The following is a 25,438-nucleotide window of genomic DNA, read 5'->3' as shown; positions in this document are numbered from 1 at the left end:
ATACCTTCCCATCCCCATCCATCTTCTTCTACCTCCTCCACCAAAGCAGTGCAGGGGAGTGGGAAAAGGGGGGCTGTGGTCAGTCCCTAATACTTCATCTCCACTGCTCCTTCACTGTCATTCACTTCCCCTGCTCCACGTGGGGTCCCTCCCACAGGATGCTGTCCTTCCCAAAGTGATCCTGTAAGGGCTTTCCACAGGCAGCAGCTCTTCAAGAACTGCTCCCACATGGCTCCGTACCATGGGGTCCATCCCCCAGGAGCAAACTGCTCCGGCACGGGTCCCCCATGGGTGGCAGCTCCCCCTGGACTCCCTGCTCCTGCGTGGGCTCCTCTCCACGGGCTGCAGCTCCAGACCAGGGCCTGCTCCTGTGGGTGCTCTCCATGGGCCGCAGCCTCCTCCAAGCCACATCCACCTGCTCCACCAGGGGCTCCTCCACGGTCTGCAGCGTGGAGATCTGCTCCATGTGGGACCCATGGGCTGCAGGGGGACAGCCTGCTCCACCAGGGGCCTCTCCACATGCTGCAGGGGAACTTCTGCTCCATGCCTGGAGCACCTCCTGCCCTCCTTGTGCACTGACGGGGTCTGTAGGGCTTTTCCTCTCACATTTTCTTACTCCTCTCTCCCAGCTGCTGTGGTGCAGCAGATTTTTCCTTTCTTAAATCTGCTCTCATAGAGGCACAACCAACATCACTGACTGGCTCAGTTCTGACCAGCAATGGGTCCTTTTAGGAGCTGGCTGGACCGGGTTCTAACCAGCTGCACCTAACATGGGGGAGCTGCTGGGCTCTTGTCACAGAGGGTATCTCTGCAGCCACCATGCTACTAAAATCTTGCCACATAAACCCAATACGCTAATACAATTAGCAATTAGTCCTAAAGCCCTTGCATGCCCCCTCAGTCTCCTCACTGGCAGGGCAGCACAAGAAGCTGAAAATTCCTTACTTATTGTAAGCACTGCTCTGCAACACTACAGGCTTGGAGGAGAGCGGCTGGAAAGCTGTGCAGAGGAAAAGGATCCAGGAGTGCTGGTCAATGCTCACTTGAACATGATCTGGCAGTGTGCCCAGGTGGCAAAGAAGGCCAACAGCATGCTAGCTTGTGTCAGGAATAGCGTAGCTAGCAGGACCAGGGAGGTGATCGTCCCCTTGTATTCTGCTCTGGTGAGGGCAGCACCTCAAGTACTGTGTTCAACTTTTGGCTTCTTACTACAAGAAGGACATCAAAGCCCTGGAACGTGTCCAGAGAAGGGATGTGAAGCTGGTGAAGGGCCTGGAACGTAAGTCCTTTGAAGAGCAGCTGAGGGAACTGGAGTTATTACATCTGGAGAAGAGGAGGCTCAGGGGAGACCTTATTGCTCTGTACAGCTACCTGAAAGGAAGCTGTGGGAAGCTGGGGGTCGACCTCTTCTCGCAGTTAACCAGTGATAGGACTAGAGTGAATGGCCTCAAGTTGTGCCAGGGGATGTTCAGATTGGAAATTGAGAAATTTCTCCTCAGACATTGGAATCGTTTGTCCAGGGAGGTGGTGGAGTCACCATCCCTGGGGTTGTTTAAGGAAAAGTTGGACCTGGCGTTTCAGAACATGGTATAGTGGGTGACATTGGTGTTAGGGGGATGGTTGAACCAGATGATCTTGGAGGTCTTTTCTAACCTTAATGATTTTATGTTAGTTAGAAGCATTTTACTCCTCTACCTTCCTGATGGCAAAGAGTCACTAACATACTTCAGTATTGTTCCAGTGATCACAGACAAAAATATAATTTAATAGGACACAAATACCAAGTTTCATAGTTTTATACCACAATGTCAAGTAAAGAAGAGAAGTAGTTGTTTAATAGCCATTGTGTTAGCCCACACTTTAGGAAATAAACACAGTTTGTCTTCACAGTTTTTCTGTGTGATGTCCAAGCAAGTCATTCTCCTCAGACCATCATCTGTAAAGGGGAATGAAGAGGTTTTGTCACCTGACAAGAATAGTGAAAATATTGGTACATCATCTATACAAGTTTGATACTTTAGAATGAGATACAGCCTCTCTCAAATTAAGTTAGACAGCACCTGGTCCAGAGATGACTTGTGACTGGCCAACCCAGAATGCTGGAAGAGCTAGTACATAACTGCCTGTATCTGCTTATACAGACATGTTTAAATGGACACTCTTAGCCCATAGCAAGTATTTCCAAAGTCACATACAGTCAATCAACTTTTGTTCTTTGTTCAGGTTATCTGTCAGAGATCTAGAAAATAAACAAAACAAAAGGAAAAAAATAATATGAGAAGTCACTATCTTACAACAAATGACACAAACTTCAATTTCTTTAAGTATAGGTAAAGCAGCTGTAAGGAGATATGGTAAAACTGTTTAACTTTTACATTATGATCATCTCCAGATGAGCATAACCACCCATTCCACGAGATCTAAAATAAGCACCATGGTTCTCTCCGTCCTTCTCTTCTCTCTCTCTCTCTTTTTTTCTTCCCCTCCCAGAAAAACACCACAGCTGAAAAGAAAGGCTTTCCAGAATTGCTGTCTCTACCTCAACAACTTGGAATTTTAAAGGAAAGGATTCTGTTCTTCCAGGATATCAGTGGACTGCTTTCTAGAGCATAAAAGCAACGTAGAATAAGAATAACTATAGTAAATTATATCTTAACATGACCCTTCAGTAAGGGCTGATTTCACATGATCTTTGCGAAGCAAAACTCTGAGAATATGTTATAATACCATTACACAACATTAGCTTTTTAAAAATATTTTGGTGTGCGTATGTAATTTCAGAGAAGCAATTATATTTATATATTATTTCAGAATTATAAAAAGGAGGGAGAAACATTTTAACGATAATCCAGAACCATGTATGTCATGGCTGCTTCAGGCTTACTAGGTCAGCAATTCCCTGAAAGAAAACATCACACAATAAAAGTGAAATATAAGTCAGAGGAGAATTGGAAAAAAAAAGAAAAAAAAAGTCATAATGTACAAATAGGATCAGCAGAAGAGTGCACTAGAATACCTCAGGATGAAGACAACCCTTAAAACAGCAGGAAGCAAATTACACCATCTGTTTAAAAAACAAACAAACAAACAAGAAAAACACTTATCAAAGTACCTTTAGGGCTGCACATAAGAAGTGTCTCAATTGCCTTTTTCAGCATGTCTATTACTGCCCCAAAAATGCTTCAGAAGAACAACCCACTGAGACCTATAATCTGTAGTCAAAAGCAATCATTATAAATGCATCTGAAAACATAGCTGTTTTCAAAATCTCACCACGTATTTTCAATGGTATCTCAGAGTTCTAACTCTGATGTGATGTCAGAACCTACTAAATTTTAGACAAGCAACTTCAAATAAATATAAGGTATCTGAGCATTTACAAGTTATATACACAGATGATACAGCAATGCCAAGAAGATTTGATAGGACTTTTGTCAGTTTTTTTTCAAGAATGAATTTATTCCAAGGTTTAAAACAACACTTAAGATTCTTTATATACCAATATCTAATCTATGTACAGTATATAGATGAAAATTAGACTTAAATTTGGGTAATAAGCTATTTAAATAAAAATATACAAAGAAACAAATAGGGAAGGAAGTCTTTTCACCAGCTCCCACAAGAAAATATCTGAGAAAGAGCTAGGGAGAAAAATCATTCCAGATCTTTTTGTTGTTGTTGCTGTTCATGCTTGAAAGCTTAAAAAGAGTATAGATAAAGGAGGTATCTACTTAGGCAGAAATACAGGTATTTCATCTTTGGCCTGAATCACAACATGAAATTCTTCAAACTATTTGGCAGGTTACATACGGGGGCAGAAACGGGGAAACACACACACTAAAGTGATCAATATACGTATACTAAGATATTAAAATCACAGCCTCTACATGGATAACTGGTCTCATCCTTGGAGTTCTATACAGTTCTGTAATACCGTACCGTTGTTATTAGCCTTGAGCTTTATATTGAGCTTGAACAGCCTCAGAAATAAGGCTTGTCAAGCCTGCTGTGTCTGAACTTATCTTGACCTGCATACAGCTGTGATTTACTTAATTTAACTGTGACAGCCATTTTTCTAACTGACCAGGTGGTGATGGCTACTTTTTTTTCAAATTGTGTTTATCCATGTATAGTGCAAACATAATTTTATATAGATAGCAGTAAGAAGTAGTTCTTACATATAGAACAAAATATTCATGATTGTACCATAATGATGCAGTCTGCATCGTTACACGGACCTTGAGGAGTGGGGACACAGGTTGCAGAGTGGAGGACTGCAGGCATGGCATGATGAGGATTGGGGCACAGGCTGGTGCAGTAGACCCCACAGCTATGAACAACTCACCCATGATCAGTTACAGTAATGCTGACCAGAGCTGTACAAAACCTAAGGATAACAAACAGAACCATGGTATTTAACATTCCTAGGAGGCTCCACATATAGAACTTTCAAATGTCATATGGTGCCACAGACAAATGAAGAAAGAACAAAGGCTTAAAAGTATGTTAGAAAATATATTAAAATGTTAAAATTAAAATAGTACAACATTAAAATGGGTATGCTACAGTGAAGAAGAACCCATTAATATGAACACTCCACATTCTTCCCAGCAAAGTTCTTCAAGTGCTCATTATTCCCACAATGAACAGAATGAAGCCACCGATCTTAAAACCAAAAAGAATGGGGAGACATCCATACTAATAACCTGTGAGTACTGCATACCACAACCATCAAAAATACCTAATCACTTCTTTCTGTATGAATTAGTTATAGCTCTGAAATCATACATAGTGTTAATTCACACTGCGCATAATGTAGATTTGTTGATAAAAAGGGAGCCGGAAACACATATCCATTTTTCTAAATAAAGGAACATTTTTAATTCAAATGACTTCTGATATTTATGGAAATTTATTTTTATTTTCATATTGATTTAAAATAATTTTAAAGAATTTTTAGAGTGGTGGCAACCAAGAATTTTAAAACATTTATTGCATAAGTAAACCAATAGTTTAAATTTAGGTCATATGTATTTTCAGGAAAGTAGTATTAGTACAAATATATCATCAATAAACACTAAGATGCTAGCAGCTAGCATAAGAATTTCATTTTCAGTATTTCCTTTCAGTTTTTCTTGTTTCCTTCTACACCAGATGAAACGTCACTGTTTGAAAAATGTAAATAATGACTTTGTCTCCAGAAATAAATATATATTAGGAAACATGCATGAAGTCTAGCAATAAGATTTATATCAAATGCATTCCTTATTAAACTCCTCCCAGATATCAAGTATTTTTTCTCTCAAAAAAAAAAAAAAAAAAAAAATCAAGACTGCTACTTAACCTCTTATTGTAAAGATGTACTGCAACTACAGCAACATTCTTCCTTGAACCTTTTTGGTTTTCCAATAAAAAGTATCATAAATCCATTTTTCCTTCTACCATTTTACAATAACTACCTGCAATTTCACATAGCTTTTGGCTGTCATTTGTTTATTGAGACTATTTAAATTGAACTACAACACCTGTTTTTCAGTCGGGTCTTGCTTACATCCAATTTTCCAGCTGAGTTGATTCAAGCCCTAACAAGATCAAATTCATTCAATGGTCATCTGTGTTAAAGCAATATCCCTTTCAAACTTTTCACCTTATCTACCTACCACAAAAGGAGAGTCCAGTATGCTTTTAGCTACTTCTCAAAATAAAATGCCAAACGAGTATTCCTGTGTCAATAAAAAGTGAAATAAGTTGCTAATTAAAAAAAAAAAAAAAAAAAAACTCCTCCTCAAAGTAAAAACAAAACAAAACAAAACAAAAAAACTCCTCAACTCCTCTTGTTGATCAAAACATATAAATCTCATAAAAATTTATAGGCTTACATGGAAAACTATCTCTAAGATATTGCTAGGCTCTTGCACATAAACAGACTGCTGGCAGCTAATCTCTCTGATTATGCAAAGATGGAATTATAGTACAAATTACTGATGGGCTCATAGGCTTGAATTCCCCACTTCAAAAAGTGGATTCTTGCTTTTATATTCTGTGACAAATGACCTACCTAGCTGTTCACCCATGCAGTGGAACAAGCTCAGAAGCTGATAGGACTATTGGTACTGGTGAAACTTGATTGTAAAAGAAACTCATTTACCCTGACTGCTAGCAGATTGTCTCAATATAATTAATGTTATGTCCTCTCTGTCAGCTTTATGTTTTGCTTTCATTCATCACAGTGTTAGAACATGAGAGAAAGAAATAAAAATTGGATCAGACTTTGGTGGGGAGCCTTCCAAATTTTCACAAAATGAACACATATAATGGTTAAAAGACAAAATTAAAACTATCATCAGTGAAATTCAGTGAAATTGAGGGTGTCACTATAAACTCATTATAAACTTATAAACTTGTATTTTTTAAACTGTATGTAAATTTATCTGAGTTACATAAAAAAATAATAATAATCATTGGAATAGAAGAATATTACATAGAGACCAGATTTTCAAAGTCTCATGCCTTTTTGATATCCACTGAATATTAAGTAAAAACTCTGATTCCATTCAATATGTAAAAGAAATGAGCAGCTACTCAGAGGCACCTAAGCACCACATCTGCTAATAATAATGGCGTAGTATTGGTGGTTTGCTTTTTCATTGGCTTATCATTTTTTTCTTTCAGAGTGGAATTTATTTCCCTCTTCTTGTTCCCTACTACCCTTCTTATTCATATAAAAAATGAAATTAAACTTCCAGTTTCCAAAGAACTTGAGGTTGGCATACATTCACTAAGTATTTTCTGCCACTTAAATAACAATTGATCAAGGAGGAATTTTTAGATGGCCTTAAAGGACGAATACAGAAAATAATGCCAAAAAAATTATTGAAAAGTAAAGACTTGACAGATAGGCTATGGTAGATATAAATTTCCTTGTGTGATCTGAATTCTTTTTATTTATGATCCTCTTCAAAAGCAAGGAACTGGGGATGGAAAGAAGATTCCCAGGAAGACAGCAATTTTTTTAAAGGTTGTATAAAAATCTATACACAGGAAGTGTGAAAGCTGCATATACACAGGCTAGAGCTACTATTTTTTTTTATTTTTTTTTTTCAATTTGGATAGTGCCCTTAATACTATGCTTTATGTTTTGATTAAAAAGACGTACTGCTTTGGCCCACAAAGATTATACCAGTCATAGTGTAAATCTGCTTTCCGATTGGCACAAAGGAAGTTCATGCTCCCATTTTTGAATTTCAGAAGCTGAGAAAAGATATTCACTACTCTCTGATCTTTCAAACTGCAAGCTTTGAGCAGTCTGTTCAGCCATGAGAAATGCCAAAGCTTGAGAGAAAAATTGTCCACAAAAAATAAAATAAAATAAAAATAAAATAAAATAAAAAATAAAAAATAAAAAATAAAAAATAAAAAATAAAAAATAAAGTCAAGCAAAGCAACTACACATGGGTCATTCAAACCCATATAGTTATTTTTAATAGTTATTCTAGCCCTTCAATATAGTTATTTTTAAAGCTTAAGGGCCATGATCCCCTGAAAATGAATAATGACTCAATTCTCACAATATATTATCTCTCCAAAATACATCTTTGGCTTGACTCATTTTGTAACTCTTTCTTTGAGTCAGTAGGACTTCTTGAAGGAAGGCTGGAAGCTTTCTAAGATGATATCTGGTAATGATCAGTCCAAGCAATTTTAGACAACATTAAACTTATTCCTTAACACTCTGGTTATAAACTTGATTCCTAAATGAAAAATCCCTAGATTATTTCCCCCTGAAGGAATAGCAGCGTCATAAATAAACTACTGGAAGCAGATTTGTTGGCTCTGTACAGCAGACTTTAATTTTCTCCATCACTTTTAAAAAATTAATTGCATTTGCAAGTGTATCTACAGCACTATTTGTGAAGAGTGAAGTCATACATCTTTGTCTCCTTTACTTGTTTAACTGCTTCATGGTATGTCTTTGGCTAGCACATTGTAGGAACATTGTGTGATGGTGTGCTCCACCCATACTTTCCTAACCTTTATTTCCCGTAACCCTTCTCAAGAGATAACCACCAGTGGCAGTCATGATGGCTGCATCCAACTTAAGCAGATAACCATCAGTGGCAGTTGTGGTGGATGCCATCTGGTTGTGATGGCTGCAGCCAGACTGATAACACACACTAGCCAAGGGGCCAGTTGAGCAATGTGCTCACCTGACCACAATGGCGGTCATTATCTCCCTCAAATGAAATTTGACAGAAACTAACATCTGCAGTTGGTATGCAAATATGACTGTTAGTCAACCATTTAATCCCATAAATAGTGAGCAACCCAAGAGCCCATTGAGCTCTCCTATATGACAGTGGTCTGAACAACAGGATCTCCCCTTGGGCAGGGACTCCTCTCAAGGTTATGCCTTTATGCCTTAATGACAATAAATTCCTTGTGGCTACAGATCCTTGGTAAGTGATTAATAGCTGGATAAACTTTGTAAGCTTCACTAAGATTATATTTTAGATTGATTGTACACATGTAATCTTTGGGCATAAACCATTGACAAAGTTTTGGACTAGGATTGGATCCAGCTGCACCTAAGCTCCCTAACTTTTTGGTTCAAAGAATTTTGAAAGCAAGAGGGTCCATTCCAAACCTTGTGAGTCAACAGGGGTGTCTCTTCAACCTTTAGACATAAACTGTTGACCAAGTCTGGGACTAAGTTTGGATCCAGCTGCACTTAGCCTCCTCTGAGGAGTTTAGAATGCAAGGAGGTCTACTCTGAATCTCGTGACCCATGAGACAGTCTCCTGGATTAGTATGTTCAACCCTATATTCTATCCCATAAATGACTGAGTATAATTCCTTCCTTCCTTCCTTCCTTCCTTCCTTCCTTCCTTCCTTCCTTCCTTCCTTCCTTCCTTCCTTCCTTCCTTCCTTCCTTCCTTCCTTCCTTCCTTCCTTCCTTCCTTCCTTCCTTCCTTCCTTCCTTCCTTTCCTTCTTTTACATATGATTTTTTATCTATTCAGGTATTCATTCAAATCTATTTTAGCCCAGAAATTAAATGACTTGATAGTTTTAGTAAACTTAGAGAAGTTGATAACTTATATAACACAGATTCCATTCTTAAGGGAAAACTTGGATAATTTCATAACCAAGCTTCACCCGATATTACATCAAACTGTGAAAATGAATTGCATATGATTCAAAAGCATGCTATAGTCAATGATCTGAAATTCATAGATCATCATCTCTCATACTAAGCTGGGTTTTTCTGTTTGTTTGTTTTCAGCTGAAATTGATATCTTGGCATGTACCAAGATCTGTATCCAGTCTTTTGTCAAATGCTGTCTAAGGTCAACAAATTTTGGGAAAAAAAAAAAAAAAAAAAAAAAAAAGATAACCACAACTGCAGATCATATGTGATAGACTAAATTGCACAGCTTGCTTTCTTATTCCTCTTGAAAAATACCAACCCAAATCACCAATTCATAATTAAACTCAGGCATATTCTATACAGTTTCAGTTTGTTATGTGAATATTTCACATAGGTGCTATAAATATTAGACACAATTTACTGACATTAAACAGAAGCATAGAACTCTCAATGCTTACCAAGTAAGTCTGTTAACAGAGTCCAGGAATTCTGGTATTTCCTTTTTGTTCTGAAATAAGAAAATATAAACTATATATAGCCCATTAAGTAGTATTTTTATTTGTTTTTAAACGATATTAATAATTTATAGTATCACATTATTTTATAAGTTGCCATCTTCAGCATAAATTTATGCTTCTCATTAATTCAGAACAATAGGATAGGCAGAAATTACAAGGTGAGATGTTACCACAAAAAATAATTCACTGGGGGCATCATATGCAAGATCAAATGACAATGACAAGTTGAACGGTAACAGTTGGTTTCAGTAGTGAAAGTATATTAAAGTAAATTGAACTGGTTATTTAGGACAAAGCAAATGGTATTACTTATCAATCATCTCATGTCATTCAATTTTGTGGATGCGCTGAAATTAAACTTAATATTCAACTAACCTTGTACTTGACATCTTGGCTCTCTCAAACTGAAGGTATATTCTAAACACACATGTAAAGAATTAATGGTGAAAAAAATGACTACAAATGCAAAAAAAAAAGTGTGTCAATGACACTAGTTCCTTCAGGAATTCATTACTTGGGGGAGAATGCAAATGTAACTCAGACACTTATTTAGATAAGGAATGATGTTAAGTAAGTAAATTTGGGGGCTGGATGGAAGTGTGCATGTGGGGAGGGAGTCTAGAGGCAACTGTAACCATTAGCAGTATGACAGTTTAAATTATTTATCAGCTTTTCACCATAGTGACAAGACTTACTCTTTGGTTTCTCCTGGATTCGGGGTGGCTTCTCAATTTGGAGATAGCATTCAGAAAAAAAAAAGAAAAACATTTTTTCCACCTGTCAAAAAATCTGACAGCCCTTCCAAGGAGATACAGGAGTTGCTGCTTTGGTGTATGATTTTTTGTCTGTTTTTATTCTTGCAAATTATTTTACCCAACACTGGAAGTCATTTCTGAAAAGTTATTCTGTCACTTACTGCTAGTCCTATTGTATACCATTTGCAGCAAGAAAGTTCATGTGCTTGGCAATATATGCTGTTTCATTCACTTTAGCACTTATCTTCAAAAGAATGCTAAAATTCTTCTGAACAGAATATGTGCAGAACATAACTTGTAAGATTCTGTATGGAAAAAAGCTCCATTATATGGACATCTTTACTAAGTGAGCCTGGTCCATTTGCATAAAAATAATCAATCAAACAAAAAAGTAAGAATAAAAAGAATAAAAATAAAACCAGACTGATGGCTTCTTCTGAACATTTGACTGACCTTCAAGAAGAACTTCTCTGTGCTTATTCTCTCAAGAAAATTTGTCCATGGTTACTAATTTTGCTTATGGGATTTCAGGTGGCAGTGCGAAAGGGTGAAGATATGTTCACAGATGATGGAATCTCTTGTGCTCTCTAATTCCATGAAAGTCTTAAGAATGTATGTGTAAGCTCTCTAAGAATTACTTTTATTTGGAAAACAGTCATTTTTATAAAAGCTTATATATTAGTTCTTCATTTTTCCTTTTTTTTTTTTTTCTTTTTTTTTCTTTTTTCTTCCAGAACTCTACCTGAAGATCCTATTCTAACACACTCACTCAAGTAACACTGAGATCAATACACTTTTTACCTGAATAAGGAACACCAAGTTTGGAGAGGAGGTGTCATTCATAAGTCATGGAACAGCTTCTTTGTAAGGAGCTGTGAATCATACAACAGATTTGCTGAACAGAACACATATTGCTGTGGATGAAAAGCTGATTATTCCTGATTATAAATCAGATAATATTCAGCAAGGATAATTGCAGATTTTACAGCTCAAAAAGTCATTAGGGGTTAAAGATAGGGTTTAAAAAATGATAAATGAAGTATCCAAGCCAAGCTGGATAGTAGCAGTTCCTACTTGTTTGATATGACTGACTAAATCTAAGAGTAAGTATAAGCAGTCCAGAAAAAAAAAAAAAAAAAAAAAAAGCAAGAAAAAAAAAAAAGCAACAAAAAAAAGGCTGTAAATACATGCTTAAAATACTATAGACACTAGCTCAAACTACTATAGGCTACAGACCATGAAGAGCTGATCTATCTGTATCTCATGCCATATGCCTGTTTCTTTACTTAGTGTATTCTAGGGAACAGATCTTTTAGAGTTTAAGTCCTAAGCACACTTTTATCAGCTTATGGTGTGAGCATTACGTAGTACATACAACAGCAAGAAACTATTTAACACTAGCACTTTCTTTACAATGATAACTAAGGCAACAAAATGTGGTGGTCCTAGATTGCACAAATGTGAACCTAGATCAGCAAATGTATGTTAATAAAGACCTGCATCATGATTTTTTTTTCTCCCCACATGGATGTATATTTTTAAACTTATGTGTCTGATTTTGTGATAAAATATCAGTAAGCATAATCTACAGGCTTTATGCACAGTCCGCTGTAAACCATTTAGGCAGGTCATCGTAACACTCATCTAACTTTGGACAGTTTACAGAGTTAGTATTGTGTCCCTCTCTTTTAAATGTTTACCTCTGAGCTAGTTATCCTACATGTTCTTCATAGTTAAGAGTTGAAATAGGATAAGACAAAGCATATCCTCAAAATGTTTGTTTCTCCACTGACTACAAGGGGAGTTTAGGGTTACTAGCTCAGATATGGTTGTCTACATTCAATCAGATGAATTTTTTTCTAGGTGCTTAAATTAGCAACCCCATTTCTGCTGGCCACCTGTAAAGAGAGCCATGGCTAGAGCTTAGTGCCATACAGGACAAATAAGAACCAAAGCTTGACCAAGGTGTTCTGAACCATTTCTTAATCCATTCATTTTGCACAAAGCCTTACAGGATCCTTATCTCAGGCATCACAAGTTAGATAGTGAAGGCAGACAGTGTGAGTATCCACCCTCCCAGCAAATTAGGGGGAAACAGCTAATTTAATCTGGCATTGATTTAGAGCAGCTTTTATGAGTATATAAAGCCCACAGAAATTTAAACTGTTATATATAAACGTGGAAACAGAAATATTGGCTGTAAGGAACCTCTGTAGTTCATCCTCCTACTTGAAGCAGAACTATTACTAACACTAGATCTAGCCCTGATCTGCTTATTTAAGTCCTAAAAACCTCCAGATGTGGAGATTCCTCAGCCTCTGTGGGAAAACAGTTATTGTTCTGGACTGCATTTGTAATCAGTATATCAGTTCTTCAAGTTCTAAAATAAATTTGCATTATTTGAAAATGAGATGTCCAGGATGTAAACTACTCATATCAATAGGGAAAAATTCATTAATTCAGTCAAAACAATAAAACAGCAACAAGTACTTTGAATTTTTATAATACCTTTGCTTTAATGAACCAAGATAATTGTGACTATGTAGATTAGGAATATGTTTATTTATACCATATATTTTTTATAAACCATTGAAACACCCTTAAAATTCTAATGCTAGTGCAAGATACTGTTCCACATAATTTTATTGCATTTCCAATTATTTCACCTTTTTACTGTTGTTCTTGAACTAAGGAATTAATTCCTTAGTTCAATGTTTCAACAATAAAGTCTTTCTGACTTTTTTATTTTATTTTTTTTTTACTTCATGCTGCTGAGCCCTTGTGGTTCATACTTATTGTATTTATTGTTTATTTTCTACAGTCTTTTAGTGATTTTGGATGATGTAAGTGCTCAAATGTCACAATGATAAGCCTAGTATGAAACTTCAATAGACTAGGTTTTTCATAAAAATAACTGGATGTACAGTTTTTCACACAATTTTACAAAACTGGGCAATTTATTTATTTATTTATCAAGCTAAAGACCATTTAGAGTTTTGGAAGTACCCATAAGCAAATGGCTAAATGCTTGGGCGATTTGACTCTAATTTCTCAAACAATCCAATCTGCGTTGGATTCTACCCCTAAGCATGCCATTCTAGGAAGTAATATGTAGAAGAGTTTTAAAGGCATGTGGGCTAAGGATATATCATAAGTCAGAGGCAGCAGCTGTTCCCTTAGCTAGCCAAGCCATTTCAGTAATGTTTGCTCATCAGTTCATTTTTCCTTAACATGATCCAAGCACAGTGACAGAAAACAATGAGTGTCTCAGTTGACAAAAGGCTTGGATTTAGATATAACCACACTATTCTGCCAAAATTAAATGTTTATACCAAGTTCTGGTTTTGGCTTTTCTCCTCAAGAGCTGTTCAGGGATTCCAATTACCAAGGTCAACAAGGTCCCTACATGGGTCTTATCCAAATTAAGACAACTACAGATTGTTAAGTACCATTAAATTTTCAAGGACTATCAATAAATTCTGGAGATTTCTTTGGCTTACTAGCTGCAAAACTAACTGCTAATTCTTATTAAAAGGTCATTTTTATAGAGACTGGCCTAGTGGAAATGAAACATTTTTTCTTAACACCTTTTGTGTCCATTTTGGTTAATGAGCCAAAAAAACCTCTTTCAGCTTTAATGGCCCAGTCACCACCTGACTGTAGTCAACAATAAATGGAATCATCTAATTGCAGGAAGATATTCACTGAAGAAAATTGCAGTGACTAAATCGTTCTTCCACAAAGGGAAAAGAAAGAGCAAATTAAGGAAAACCTCCATTTTGTAAGGTGACTGGAAATTCTCAGTATAGAAGGCATAGCTCCCATCTCTCATCATAAATTACCAGCAAGTCTGTCGAGAACAATAACAACATCAGAAGGAATGGAAAAGAAAGAGATGATAGGGCAAGAGAGAGATTTTTCAAAACAGAATATTAGAGTCAAACCCCAGGCAGAACATATGCTCAGTTGTGTGAAAAGGGCAGTAAGGTCTTCCAGGAAGCTGACTAGTGGAGTTCAGCTCTTTTCCATGTCCTGTTAACATTTAAAAGCAACCTGCATACAAAGAACAAATTAAATGAACATAGTTATATTTTTCTTCTTAACAGCACTCTTGTGAAAACTGTTTATTTAAAGTTTACAATCTGCTTTTAAGATTAGAATGCAGCAGATAAGATATATTAGTTATTATTTAAGACAATAATCACTGGCATTAGACATCATTAGTAGAATGCTGCACTCTTTTAACTCTGAATTCTTAGTTTCATGAGATGCAGCTTTCCAAAATGTTTATAATTTGGGGAGATGCTACATGTAGCCCAACTTTGAGCAAAGACAGGTTTTTTTTTGTTTGTTTGTTTGTTTGTTTTTTGTCTTCAGGCTTTATAAATTTTGAGATCAATAAATATCTGTGTGTATCTAGCCTGGTGTTCAATATAACACATGACATAACATTTCAAACTGTAGTTCCTGCGTTCAGTAGAGAATAAGTCACAAATGAGCTGCATCTTCATTTTAGAAAAAGGTACACCTTGATTTTTCTCTTTTATTTTTTCTTCTCTTTTAGCAGAAAGTAATACTCACCATTACATTTTAATAAGAGTTAAACAACAAAATATACTTTTCCTCTTTAAATCTGGGTGGATATACTTCACCATAATTTATCAACTTTGCATCAAAATAATCAAAAACCAGGGACTAAAATTTTGCAGCATGAGATGTTTCATTAAATCCTTTATGAAAGGCTAGGAAATTTATTTTGATTTCATAAGAGTATACCTTCTTAGAATGCATACAATACCCTCGTTTCAGTATATATTTCCCCCAAGTACATAAAGTAAACTAGTGCTGCTACTAGGAACTTATTTGCACAGTAATGTGTACACGGTCCTACAGATCATGAAGAATTCAAGGGAAAGCTATTTGCCACCAGATTTGGAAATATAAAATTTAAGTTAGATTTCTGTGTAGGTATCAAAATTCAAAGATGATTCTCATCCCAGCTACTAAAAAGAAAGTAGAAAGACCCATATGAAGATGCTTTTTGAATGGTTTCTCCCCCTAGTACATTTCTCCCAGAGTTAGAAGCCTTGCTAGAGACCCAGCTTACTAGGCAGTAATATGGTTTATAGGGGCAGTTTTAAAAGCATGTTGATAGGAACTTCACTGTGACTGACACTGCTTATCATGCGTATTTCTTGCTTGTAAACAGACCCTAGATATTATATCACCAGCTTTTACAACTTAGAGATTGCTGAATAAAAAATTAAGTGTTCTTAGAAATCATGGAATGAAAAACACCTAATCAATTGTGACAAGTCACTGCAGATTAAGTATGTTATATAGAGTAAGAGTGTACATATGCCAGCAACTTTGAGATAAATAAATATTTGATCCTACAAAGGTCTGCATTTACTTTGGTGATTAGTACATGAGTACATGGGAATATTTCTTCTCCATAAGAAATGTATTCAGGATCAGGCTATTAGTTTGGTAGTTAATGGACATAGCTCCTAAAAAGCACCTAATAAAATTGGCACTGTTCAGACATATGCTACTAAATTAGCTTAGCTAACTTGCTCACCCTCTCAATTACATTGAAAGAAATCTATACTTCTAGAAAGAAAACATATAGCACAGTTGCTGATTAAAATCCCATTCCACAAGGCATTTTAGCAAGTGCTTAGTCTGAAACATCTGCTTAATTTCTACTGAAGTTAAGGACACTTTTATTCATGTTTTAGGGTTTTACTGAATAGAATGATTTGCCAGTTGAGGGGTAATGTTATTGAAATATGTACCACGGACAAAAAAGAACATGTCAGAAAAGGTGTGTCTTACAAGGCATATATCCTTAAACATACTTTAGTTTAAATGCAGAAGACTAATAATAATAATTGTTATTATAAAAATAAAAATAACAACAACAAAAAATAACAAAAATAATAATACATATGGACCACCAGTAACATAAAAGTACAGATACTCTTCTAAGAAATTGGTTTGCATTATAATGTATATATTGTTAGAGATTACAAACACTTATGCACTAGGATTATACACAAAACTTTGAACTTGTCACTCCCTATCTGTACAGTGCTCAGACAGACAGGCTTAACAGTTTTTCACTGTCATTCTCGTTATGGATTTATTATTCATTTATCCTATGAGAATTGTTTGATAAAATTAACAAGTAGTATTAAAGCATTTTAAAACAAGGTAAGCTACGACTGGTGATTTAATCACTAGAGATAATTGCAAGAAACAATTATACAGAATCATACTATTCCAGGGTATAATTCCACATGCCATTGTCAACTAGATAAAACTATCAGAATGCAATAAAGTAAGATACCTGTTTTTCTGCTGATCCACGTGTAAATCTCCTATATAAAATAAATATTAATAAAAGCTTGGAGATGGCAGCAATGTAAGTGACTTCAAAGAATGAAAGCCATCCTTTCCTTAGCAACTCTTATGTGTAGTGCTGTGTTTCCTTGTTTTTATTTAGCTTGTTTTGTGGCATGAGCTGTGAATATGAATGAGGATTGTAGTCTGTGTACATTTGCTCAGACCATACAATGTTATTTAGAATTCTTTCAAGAGCTATTACCAATAAAAGGAAAAGGAAACTACACCTCTTAATGTGCAGAGCATGAAGTCATTTAACATGAAACAGAGGAGACAGAGAGTTTTTAAGCTATTTTTGCCTCAAGCTTCTCTATGGGAAGATGATACAAAGTTAAAGAGATCTGTGGCTTTATTTATAACCCTTTTTAAATCACAAAAATAACTCCAATTTTTTCATAAAATATCTCATAAAAATATTGCTCCAGAAATCTGTTTTTAGTTTGCTTTCGATTAAGAAATTTGCATCTCATTGAAACTGGAATAGCATTATATATTGGGAACATATATCTTTATTAAAATGCTGTTAATGATACTGGGGGATGGTGAGTGAAAAGATAGAAAAAATATTTTTTGTAGAACATATGGTCCAATATTAATTGTACATCAAATATATATACATCAGGTCTATGAAACAAATAATATATTTACCCAGATAGGTGGCAAAATACTTTCCCATTAAGAGAAAGATAAGAAAACGGATTGTAGAGGAAGAATGGAGGAAGTAAAGAGAGAAATGGAAGAGTGGATAAAGAATATATTATGAGAGAGATGAGTATCACAGGTAATTTGTAATTTTTTCAATGGTCATACAGCAGCAGATAGATGATATGATATGATGTGATGTGATGTGATGTGATGTGATATGATGATGAGATGAGATATGATACGATAAATATAGTACGATACAATACGATGCGATATATTATGATAGAATAGAATAGAATAGAATAGAATAGAATAGAATAGAATAGAATAGAATAGAATAGAATAGAATAGAATAGAATAGAATAGAATAGAATAGAATAGAATATGTATTGGGAGAGGAAAAACCCATAAAGTACCTGTTTACTCCATGGAATATTTCGAGTCAGTATCATAGAAAAGTTCACTATCTGAATTCCTGTTCAGTCTCCAGAAGCACTTCTGATAGCAGCTTAAGGGAACTCGAAATTGCCCATTATGGAGCACAGCTCAATATGGTAGCTCTTGGTTTGGTAAGCAAAGAGTAAGAGAAAGTATGTAATGGAGAGGGACCTGTAAAATGGAGGCAAGAATAAATAAGGTATGTGGGGAAAAAAAAAAAAAAAAAAAAAGCAAATCGCATTTACTAGAAAAGAATTCCTAGTAAATGTGATCCTTGAGGAAGTTAATCTTCACTGTTGGTCTGTTTGGAGCAAAATACTTTAACACTCTCCACAGATCAAAGTGATAAGAATTCTTGAATCTCAACCCTACATCTTACCTAAATGTTATGTCTAACATTCAAATTGCATTTAAAAGAATTCCACATATTTCCAGTGAAAACATGATACCCTCTGACTTGGGAATGATGAATCTACTAGTTTTTCAGCCCCTTGAATATAAGCTAGATAACCTTCCTAGCTATTCTTGATTAGAAAGTTGAGGGCAGATGTTTCTGTTATCCTCTTTCTATGTGCCTGACACCAACAGCTTATTAATCATAACATCTTACTTAAAGCATCACCTTAGTTTGTAGCCCATCAACCTTCCACTGTCCAGTCTAAACTTCATAACCATGAGGAAGACTTAAATTTGTCTGACCAAGCAGCTGACTATAGATAGTAAATAATCTATATGAATTCCTTTGGCATTCTATGAATATGTTGAAACTAAAAAAAAAAAAAAAGGGGGGGGGGGGGGGGAGGAGGAGGGGAAGGATTGGAAGCAAGTCCACAAACTGAGCCCCTGGAATTCCACTTAATGTATTTGTTTAGACCACTCTAGGTAGTCCACTCTAGGACAAAGACTGAACACAGCTCTGAGATACTGTTTTGGGCACCATCCACAAAAAAAAACAAAACCAGAATTGAACTGCACAACTTGGAACTTGGCTACTTTGCTCAGAATAGTCACTTGGGATTTTGCACCCTTGAGGATCACAGGTTTATCTCATGCAACAATGAGGATTTGGAACAGTGTTGTGCTATGAAAACACTATTCTGGTAGGCTGAAATCCAACCTCCACATTATTGCAGACACATTGAGCTGAAAAAGCACAGAAACTGATAACTACTTTGTAAGAGCAAAAAGCTACAACATAGGGCCTAGAGGGCTGAGTGCAATGTAGCATGGATGCAGCTGCTCTGCAAATCAGCCTTAGGCACCACAGATATTAGACAGTCTACACCAGGTGCCCTTAGAGATGAAGGGACATAATAATATTTCTCTTTGTCAGTATCATCAGAGTCCATGTATCCAGCTATAAGTGCAACATTGGCTAATGAAATCTGTCAAATGAACCATCCAATGGATTTCTAAGAATTAATGAAAAAATGAGCAGCAGTGCAAAAACGTAGGGGTGAAAACAATGAACAATCAAAGAAGATAAAGAGCAGAAAATTCAAATATTGTTGCTATGTCAGTTCTAGTAAGCCAAATGTGCCTGGGACAATTCTGTGGCACAGAGAACAGATGGTATGAGATGACCTGTATCTTGCTAAACACTTTTCACCCTATGGTAGAGTAAGACAGCGTGCAAACTGACTGTTGAGAATGTTCTGTGGCATATGCTAACCCTTTACAGGTACTGAGGAAATTTTTCAAAAAAACACTAGTTAATACAGTAGCAGTCTAGTGTTTTCCAACATAGATGACTGAGACCTGCTGGGTGGAAGGATCAAGAATCACCTCTTCCAAGCTTAAGAATGGTTCAACCCAGAGAACAGGAACTAAAGCAAGAATGGCAAGAGGCCTGCATGGATGAATAAGGAAATGCTGAAAACTCAAATGTAGAACTGAAACATACAAGAATTGGAAGCAGGACCATGTGAGCTGGGACAAATATAGAGAAATATAGAGACATTGTCCAAGTATGCAAGGCTACAGCTAGGAATGCCAAAACCTACCTGCAATTGAACCTGGTGAAGGATGTGAAGGGCAACAAGAAGGGCCTTTACAGACAAATCACCAGCAACAAGAAGAATAGTGAAGACATGGATCCTCTCATTAATAGGTTGGGGGATGTAGTGAGAAAGGATATGAAACGAGATGAAGTACTCAATGTCTTCCTTGCCTCAGCCTCTGCTAGTAAGATCAGCCTTCAGAAATCTTCAGAAGGATAGTGTCTGCTCCTTTATTAGTATTGAGTCAAGGGCTTTTTTAAATGCATAAAAAATAAAGAGATAACAAGAAAAGAAAGGAGTCATAAACAAGAACTCAAGGGACACAAACCTGAACAACAAATGATAAGGGAGGCAGTGACAGGAAACCAAACCTGGCCAGTCAGACTAATTGTTGAGGAAATGTGAGACTATGAGAACATTTATTCCAGAAAGGTTATTTGATTGGGTTTCTTGTCAAATAAGAAACTAGGGGAAGAAGGAAAAGCCAGAAACAAAATAAACAGAGACATAGACCTGATAAAACAAACATAGGAGACAATGACAAGAAATAAGCCTCCCAGACACATAGATAACTTATGGGTTATCGAGAAACCACAGATGCCACTTCCAGTAAGATCAACCTGGACAACAGATAAGATTGTAAACCAGGGTGGGGGCAGTCTTTGAGGAGTCTATGAGGAATTGTACAAACCCATGAGGGGAAGGGGAGGGAAAAGGGGGAGCAGGGAGGAAAAAGTGGGGTAGACAGAAAAGGAGAAAAAAAGAGCCAGTTATGTAAAACAGGGTGGATCGGTATGTTTATCAGGCTGACCCCTGCACCTGTTCACCGCTTGTCTTGTCTTATTAAATCTTTATTATAACTGTTTATTATTATTATTATTATTATTATTATTATTATTATTAACTATCTTTCTGTGTAAACCGACTCTCTATGCTCTGTGTGTGTGCTGAAAGTGCTCAGTGCCAGCTACCAGGGGCTGGGCATGAGAAGAGTGGGTGCCAGCTGCTGGAGCCAGACCTGGGTGGGTGTGGGTGCCCTGCCCTGTGGTGGCAGCTGCTGCAGCCAGTGGGGTCTCAGCATCGGTTCCTGAAGTGTGTGGGGTGGGAGTGGTGTTTGTCCCCAGACCTGCTGCTTTGGGGGGAGGTCAGTGAGCCAAGTGAGGGGCTCTGTGCTGGCAGCTGGAGCAGGGTCACAGCTCACAGCCTATGTGCCTGGTGCTGGCTGCTGGGGACAGTGTCTGAGTCTGTCCCAAACTGGGTGTGTGGGGTGTGTGTGTGTATTCACTGACAAACTGTCAAGCAGGGGACACGTAGGGTGGGTGAGAGGGGCTGGTATATGAACAGGGGTGCTGGGTGGGCTGTGTGGGCACTTGGGGCATCCATGAGTGTGCATGTGCTGGTGGGCCTGGAGGTGTGTGTTTATGCCTGCCCCAGGGAGCTGCTGTCTGTGCCCCGCCAAGGGGAGGAGGAAACTTGTGTGCAGTCTATAGCGCTTTGTCTCCACTGTGCCTTTTCAGTAACTCTCTTCCCCTGCTTCCACAGGGCTCCGTACCATGGGGTCTATCCCCCAGGAGCAAACTGCTCCAGCACGGGTCCCCCATGGGCAGCAGCTACCCCCAGACCCCCTGCTCCTGCGTGGGCTCCTCTCCACGGGCTGCAGCTCCAGCCCGGGGCCTGCTCCTGAGGGGGCTCCCCATGGGCCGCAGCCTCCTCCAGGCCACATCCACCTGCTCCACCGGGGGCTCCTCCACAGCCTGCAGCGTGGAGATCTGCTCCGTGTGGGACCTATGGGCTGCAGGGGGACAGCCTGCTCCACCAGGGGCCTCTCCACAGGCCGCAGGGGAACTTCTGCTGTGTGACTGGAGCAGCTCCTGCCCTCCTGCTGCACTGACCTTGGGGTCTGCATGGCTGGTTCTCACTCCTCTCTCTCCCAGCTGATGTTCCCCAGCTTTTTTTTTTTTTTTCCCTTTCTTAAATCTGCTCTCACAGAGGCACAAACAACATTGTTTATTGGCTCAGCTGTGGCCAGAGGCAGGGCCCTTATCTAACATGGGGCAGCTTCTGGATTATTCTCCAGAAGAAGCCACCCCTATGCCTCTCTGGTACCAAAACCTTGTCACGTAAACACACTACATGTATTTATTTTTCAAAATACAATGTGACTCATCCTGGAAGTTGTTCCTATTCCATTCCTAGTTCACACAAATGATACCCAGCATGTTTTAAGAATAATAATTTTAAGGCTTTTGAAAATAAAATAAGATGAAAAAGAGAAAAAGAAAGGAAATGCCCTTTATACACCGAGAACTGAAATAGAGATTTAAATTACTTGTGGAATGTTCTAAAATTTAAATGAAATCTTTAGTTTTCAATATGAATAACAATATTGAATGTTGTATCAAAAAGGAGGTAAGAGTAAAAAAATGAAAAGATCCATATTTGAAATGACAGTAAATTCAAGCAATCCAGTCAGGGGTAAATTATTGTCTTTTCCTGAAATAATTTGCAAATGAAATTGCAAGCCAATGTAATGGCAACATTTTTTGAAAAATGCATCATTAGACGTAGATCTAAATTATCAAAGAATAGCATTCACAGTTAATGAACAGAGATGATCTGGACAATAACAAAACAGGCCTTAAAAGTATGCAAAGCTTTCAAAGGTATTTGGAAGGAAAGAATAATCAGAGACATGAAGGTAAATGGTAAATGGGATAGACTGTAATAAGGAAAGATCATGTGAGCTATATGTCTTTCTTTGACACCTCTTTTTCAGAGAAGGGAAATGTAGTAGATGAAACCTGTCTGGACTTCAGTGAAGCAGATGACATGTTGCCACAGGAGAAATTATTCATTGAACTTGAGAAGACAGCAATTCATAGGTAGAATTGGAAGTTGGAAAATGAAGGTTACTAGAACAAAAGCCTCATGGAACACTGTGAAAAATAAATGTGTTTAGTATATTTATTTCTTTTTAATGACACTCAAGAAATCACATCACTGAATGCTGAGAGGAGAGGAGAGGAGAGGAGAGGAGAGGAGAGGAGAGGAGAGGAGAGGGGAGGGGAGGGGAGGGGAGGGGAGGGGAGGGGAGGGGAGGGGAGGGGAGGGGAGGGGAGGGGAGGGGAGGGGAGGGGAGGGGAGGGGAGGGGAGGGGAGGGGAGGGGAGGGGAGGGGAGGGGAGGAAAAGTAAAATAAAATTTCAGTCATGCATTTAGGACAAAGTATGCTAATCTACTAAGTGCTGAGGACATTTGAATATGAAAGGAAGGATATATAGCATAGTATTTGGAAAAATGCAGTGCAGGATCAAAATAAAGGCAATATGAACTAGAAAGCATTCCAATTAAAACAGATATGAAATAAGGCACTCATTAAACTATATGTAGAACACCATATACAGTTTTGGTCAACTATCCTTAAGAAAGCTTAGCTTAGACTTCACAGCTATAAAAGAATATTTAACAACATATTGGGAATGGTAAATGTGTCTTACCTTCGCAAGTTGCAGACAAAAGAGCATGGTTTACTTACTGTGGCAAAAGGAAGAACAAAAGGGAGTAGGATTGCTATGTAAATTGCTGGGGAAAATACCAAGCAAAGAAAAGAACCATATTTTTTACAAGATGTATAGAAAACCAAGAATACATTTCTGTCATTGTTGGAAAAATTGCAATAATTTTTCATATAATGGAAGTTACATTCAAAACCAGTTTCCAGTTTGTGAGCAGACTTCTTTTAAGCAATCTCATAAACTTTGTATGAGGGATTGGATTAGATGGTTCCTTTGAAGGAATAAACTGGACTTAAAAATGCTGGAGGTATCTTCCAACTCTACATGCCTGTGAGAAATAAGAGACTATGAAACTTTCAAGCTGCATGTTTTAAAGCATTTTATACCTGATTATATAATCTGCAGCCCTGTTTCAGCAACTAATTTTCAGAGACTAATTTTCAGCAAGATTAAAACATTCTAAGGATCAAGGACAGGACAAGAAGCTTGCTACACCAGTTTTATCATTATGCAAGTTAACAGAGTTTAGGGTAATGATGACTTCTTATATATCAACGGCCTCTCAGCCAGTTCTGAGAAGAAAACACTCTAGTACCTAGATCCTAAAATGACACTGGCTTAACTGGCATAGGTAAGGAACAGGAAGCAAACTGGTATCCATCCTGCTTTTCTCCATAATTCCTTTTCTTTCATAATTCCTGACAAACGAGGGATTTTTTTCTGCATGGTAAAAAGAAAAAAAAAAAAAATTGCTTGCTGTCTTCCATGTAATCTGACAAATGTTGTGCATATAACATTTTTATTTCTTATTTGAGTTATGAGGATCTATTTATTGATGGTCCATAACCATTTTTAGAAACAGAAATCACATAACTGAAATCTCCACTTTTGCTCATGAAAGATTAATGATAATAAGTGAATACTTTTAAGTAGCTTAGTAACAGTGATTCATAAGTGAATAGCAGTATGAATGTTACAGATTAGGAAAGAATGAATAAATTTGTCAATTATGGCTGGACAGATATACTTGAACATACTGATCTAGCAGTTATTCAGACTGGAGCATCTCTTGGAACCCTCTGAAACTAGGGCATGAACAGGGACAATCCAATGAACCTCTGCATTTTAGTGTGATATAGGGTCAAAATTAGACTGTGTGACCTCAATAATCAGAAGCCTTCTTGCAGGTCATATAATGTGAACTCACTCATAGCCACTGCTGTCATTAGGGACAGTTACAGCTTAAGTATGAAAAGAAGGGTCAACAGCTTGTCAGTATGCCTCCTACTATCTTGTACTAGGCTTCACACTTCCACAAAAGTCAAGCAAATATCAAATCTACTTTGCTAAAAGTTTACCTAAGTTTTTAAATGGGCAATAATGTTGCAAAGATTGGAGAAGTTACAAAAAAAATCAATTACTGATGAGTATAATTTATGAGTATAATTCATTAACAGTCTCAAGAGTCAAATAAAACTTGACATTACTTCGCAAATATTCTTGCAATTAGTAGTACATGGAGAAAGTTGAATCAAAATAAAATAGTTCTGAGAAACTTTTCAAGAGTGTTTTGGTTTTGGTTTGGTTTTGATTTGGTTTGGTTTGAGTAAATGTATAGTGTAGAAATAAAGAATGTATATTGTAGAAATAAAGCACAAATTTCACTCCAGTATTATTTGGGCATCTCATTTTGTGTGGGGGGGTATTTTCTACAGTTAGTTTCAGTGACAAAAAAATACAAAAGAATTTGTTACAGAGCTTTTTTTTTTTTCTTCAACTTTTTCAGTTCAATCACATTCAAAATATCAATTTTTTGAACATTACTCATACAATTGTTAAAAAATGCAGTGACAACAAGACTAGAATTTGATAGAGAAAAATGTGTCATTCATCTCCCTAACTTTAGCTATTTAATTGTCATGTAAAGCTAAACCACTTGCCTAGGCTCTATCAATATTCAGTGGAAAAAAAGGCAATTGAAGATGACTGATTTGATCCAAACATGGTCATCTAA

General features: G+C 37.1%; 1 long non-coding RNA gene across 7 annotated transcripts in view; it reads right to left on the bottom strand.

Annotated features, from left to right (window-relative positions):
* LOC311442848 overlaps positions 1–22,823 on the bottom strand; it is a 49,160-nt gene extending 26,337 nt beyond the window's left edge. Inside the window, exons 1-10 of one of the 7 annotated variants that reach the window (XR_014696898.1) lie at positions 22,712–22,823; positions 19,914–20,161; positions 17,889–18,081; positions 16,772–16,802; positions 14,364–14,472; positions 11,221–11,291; positions 9,605–9,654; positions 4,346–4,387; positions 3,017–3,064; positions 2,061–2,239 (exon numbers count right to left, since the gene is read on the bottom strand). This is a non-coding gene — a long non-coding RNA (uncharacterized lncRNA). Of the gene's footprint in view, positions 1–1,780; positions 1,937–2,060; positions 2,240–3,016; positions 3,065–3,112; positions 3,213–4,238; positions 4,388–5,344; positions 5,528–9,604; positions 9,655–10,359; positions 10,388–11,220; positions 11,292–13,376; positions 14,473–16,771; positions 16,803–17,888; positions 18,082–19,913; positions 20,162–20,881; positions 20,905–22,711 lie in introns of those variants that run through there. The other 6 variants (XR_014696900.1, XR_014696902.1, XR_014696903.1 and 3 more) reach the window with 6 other exon arrangements.
* Positions 22,824–25,438: the final 2,615 nt, after the last annotated feature.

This window comes from Aythya ferina (assembly GCF_964211825.1).
Source record: "Aythya ferina genome assembly, chromosome: 1".
In the NCBI taxonomy this organism is placed as follows: Eukaryota; Metazoa; Chordata; class Aves; order Anseriformes; family Anatidae; genus Aythya; species Aythya ferina.
The sequence above is the reverse complement of the archived record's forward strand: the minus strand, read 5'-3'. Positions and strand labels throughout refer to the sequence as shown.